This window comes from Bos indicus, chromosome 19, assembly GCF_029378745.1.
Source record: "Bos indicus isolate NIAB-ARS_2022 breed Sahiwal x Tharparkar chromosome 19, NIAB-ARS_B.indTharparkar_mat_pri_1.0, whole genome shotgun sequence".
NCBI classification, from domain to species: domain Eukaryota; kingdom Metazoa; phylum Chordata; class Mammalia; order Artiodactyla; family Bovidae; genus Bos; species Bos indicus.
Genome location: NC_091778.1, coordinates 15591716 through 15595533, shown reverse-complemented (window position 1 = coordinate 15595533; position 3818 = coordinate 15591716). Strand labels below are relative to the sequence as shown.

Below are 3818 nucleotides of genomic sequence, written 5' to 3'. Positions count from 1 at the left end.
GAGTCAGTGATGCCATCCAGCCATCTCATCCTCTGTTGTCCCCTTCTCCTCCTGCCCCCAATCCCTCCCAGCATGAGTCTTTTCCAATGAGTCAACTCTTCGCATGAGGTGGCCAAAGTACTGGAGTTTCAGCTTTAGCATCATTCCTTCCAAAGAAATCCCAGAGCTGATCTCCTTCAGAATGGACTGGTTGGATCTCCTTGCAGTCCAAGGGACTCTCAAGAGTCTTCTCCAACACCACAGTTCAAAAGCATCAATTCTTCAGCACTCAGCTTTCTTCACAGTCCAACTCTCACATCCATACATGACCATAGGAAAAACCCCAAACCTGCTAAATGTCTTAACAATTAAAGTCTGGCCAAATAAATTATAAACCATTCATAAAATGGAATTTTAGATAGTAGCTATTATTTTTTTTTAAAAGAGAAGATACTAACCTGGAAAGCTCTCCAAGACATCACATTAACTGAATAAAGCAAAATAATGCATATAACTTCATTTCTACAAAAATATTATGTGTTTATATACACACATAAATATATGCAAAAACATAGGAAAAGAGCTTTGAAAAATACAAAGCAAACTGGTAATATTGATTGCTTCCTGGAAGGTTACTCGGGATATATCTGTATTGTTGGAATTATTTACCACAATCGTGTGTTGTGTGAAAATGAACTTTGACAGATGATGTTAACTCAGGGATAGTCATCGTATCTCAGTCACTTTTGGGGAGATATTCTCGGCAAGCCCTCTCCTTGCCAACAGTGCTGCTCCAGAGAATGCTCCTGCAAGCTCTTTGGAGCTGTCCAGCCCTGGCCCCACGATTGAGGCCACAATACGTAGCAGCCTGGGGTCCAGCCAGCCATCATGGGTTTGGATCTGGGCTTGCCCTTTGCTTTGGTCTGTGCTGCGTGGCACCATTGATCTCCACCCTGGACTGAGCTCTCTCTCTAGGGACCCTGGTCCCTCCTTCAGACTAAGGAGTCATTCTTAGCATTCAAAAATGCTTTTGCCCTTTGAGTCTGCAGAGATTCTGAGATGCTAATGTGAGCTCACCGCCTGACATGGACAGGCTGAGCCCCCTCTTGGCTGACTTCGCCTTTCTCTGCCCAGGCCTCACCCACAGGAGGTCTTAAGGTGCTTGTCTGACCTCTGACCACCAAGGACAAAGCAGACTTTCTCTTCACTCCCACTGTCACTGGGGGTGTATCTGCACGCACCTTTCTCAGAGATTTCGTAATTGAGATGGGAAAGTGGGCTAGGCTCCTTACACAAGCCCCTGAGGACCCTTTTGTGTCTTTCTCCTGTAGTTCTGCTCATGTAGGGCACCCACACAACCTTCTCTCCAGAAACTTCTTGGTATGAAGCAGGGTAGCCTCAGAGACCACCAGACACCAAGATCGACCATGCCTCTCCACTCTCAAGGCCCCTGCCCAGCTCGTGGTCTTGAACATCCATCCCCTTAGATGAGTGACTTTTTCACGCTCACTGTGGTTCCACCCTCAGCCATGGGGGCAGCTCCAAAGCACACGTTCACCATCCTTGTGTAACTGGAGCAGCAGGAGACCCCAGATGGGCCCTTACAAACAACACCTAGCTTAAGCTCTTACTCTGATAATATAATGTACAAGGAGAAAATTCTTTTATTTGGCTATGGTTCCTAGAGGCACGGGGGAAATCAGGGCTAAGAAGTAATGGAGCAATGAATGAAGAGCTTAAACATGTTCCCGAGCTTTCCAGTTTAATATTCGCCTCTCCTAGAACCCATTACCTAGCCTGAGAAACCAGTTGTGAAATAGAACAAGGAAATTAGAACAAGGACACTCCCTTGAGAGCTTACATTTTAATACTCTTCCTGCTCTACTGCTTCCCACCCCACCCTCCTTTCTGGTGACAGTGAGAGTATAAATTATAGCTGGGCTCTGCCCCTTCACCACACCAGAAGCCAACATGAAGACAGGCACTATCTTTGTTCTGCTGGCTTTCATCATCATGGGGCTGGAGGTGACCTGGGCTCAGAAGTCTCCTGTCAAAGGTGAGGGTGCTGAGGGGACCCCAGCTGACCGCAGAGAAGGCTCAGAGCCCAGTGCTAAATGTGGGAATGGTTTGGCCTGGAAGCAACCACATCCCCTCATGCATTTCCCTTGATCTAAATGAGAGTTCACCCTGCGTTTCCCATTGTCCTTATCAGATTGGGTTGGGTCTGATTGGAAGTCAAGTGTAGTGTTCTCTCTATTAGGACTTTGCCCAGATGTGGGACTCCACAGGGAGCTATGGGACAAGCACATGTGGACTCACACACATGAACGGGGAGCTGGAGACCTCTGTGAGCAGAGACTTCTCTAAGATCTTCTTATAATCGGGAAAAAGAGGCTTATGACTGGGAAGGTTTCTTGTCCTCTGAGACCGTGCAGACTTTGGAGCAGGGAGAACTTTCTGCTAAGGCCAGACTGTGGGCTGAAGACTGAGAGTGGAGAAGTCAAGGCTGAGGGAGGAGTCTTGCCAGCGATGAGGGCTTCAGGGCTCCAGCAGCCTTTCTCAAGCCTGTCTTGGTGACTATTCCAGACTGCACAAAACCATCCTGTGTTTCAGGACGACAGAGACCTGGATTCTGCCCAGAGGTGCCCAGAGGTATTTTGGGAGCTTGTGTTGAAATGTGCTCCGGTGATGATTCCTGTCCCAGGGGAATGAAATGCTGCAGCCATGGGTGTGGTCATTCCTGCACAACTCCTGTCTTCCGAGTGAGTACAAATCAACCATGCACTGGCCAAGGATGCACATGACTCCCCAGGGCACTTTGCTGGTGAAGAGGGCTGCTCACATGTCCGCTGCATGTGAGAGTCTGGAAGATTCTGGGAGAAAGGGGCTAGAAATATGGCAAAAGGACAGCTGGTTGCACTATCTGAGGTCTTCTCTTAGAAGAGGAGCCCTATCCCAAGACAGCCCTGATGGGTTCAGTTGAGAAAAGTAGCTGTGACCCTAGAAGCACAGGTCACTCTTTACCAGGAGTTTCTCACTTTCCTTCTCCTCCCTCACCAAAGGGGCTTAATGCTTCCTGGAAAATAGGTCATCCTGGGAGGAGGAAGAAAGGGAAAGGGAACCCCAAGTATCTCCTGTGTTGGGTACACATTGTACTGGAATTGAAGTAAAAAGACAAGAACAACATGGGTCAGGAGACAGATCTCGATAAATAATTGCAACCTAGTGTGAGGAGTGCCCCAAAGAGAGTTCGCCTGAGATCTGTGGGATCAAAGAGAGGAGTTATTGACTTTGCCTGGGAGGAGAGAGATTGGGAAAGTTGTCAGAGAGTAGAGAACATCAAGGGAGAGCATAAAGGATGCATGAAGTCAGCAGGAGGAAGGCAGGGCAGCTGAGAGAGTGGGAGGAGTGTCGACCTGCCCCAGTAAGAGAAGAGAAAGCGATGGTGGTAGGAAGGGATTGTAATATCTCAGAGGGTGGTGGAGGGAAATCCATACCAGAGCCCAGAGAGGAATGAGCTTCCTGCTGAAGAGTTTGGTAAATTGCTGGATGCTTCTAAGCACAATTAATGTCATGATCAAATTTGTATTTTAGAAAGGTGGCTCTGGTGGCCATGGGAAAGTTGGACAGAAGGTTTATTGAGCATGCCTGGAGACCAGCCCCAGAAGATTTCTCACGAATCAATGAATTTGATGCTTGTCATAACTACAAGATTTTCACATCCATTCCAGACTCTTTTCTATGCCTGGAATTGTAGCCCTGGAAGATGAAGATCTAAAATGGTGGGATGTCTGCTTTCTAAAGAGCCTGTGTGGAAAATAAACTAAATTTGTGGCATA

At 47.5% G+C, this 3818-nt stretch overlaps 1 long non-coding RNA gene across 1 annotated transcript; it reads left to right on the top strand.

Annotated features, from left to right (window-relative positions):
• The first annotated feature begins 1890 nt into the window (after positions 1 to 1890).
• On the top strand, positions 1891 to 3818 carry LOC109573421 (uncharacterized). Its single transcript, XR_011562241.1, has 3 exons — positions 1891 to 2035; positions 2593 to 2741; positions 3574 to 3818. It is a non-coding gene; the product is annotated as an uncharacterized lncRNA (long non-coding RNA).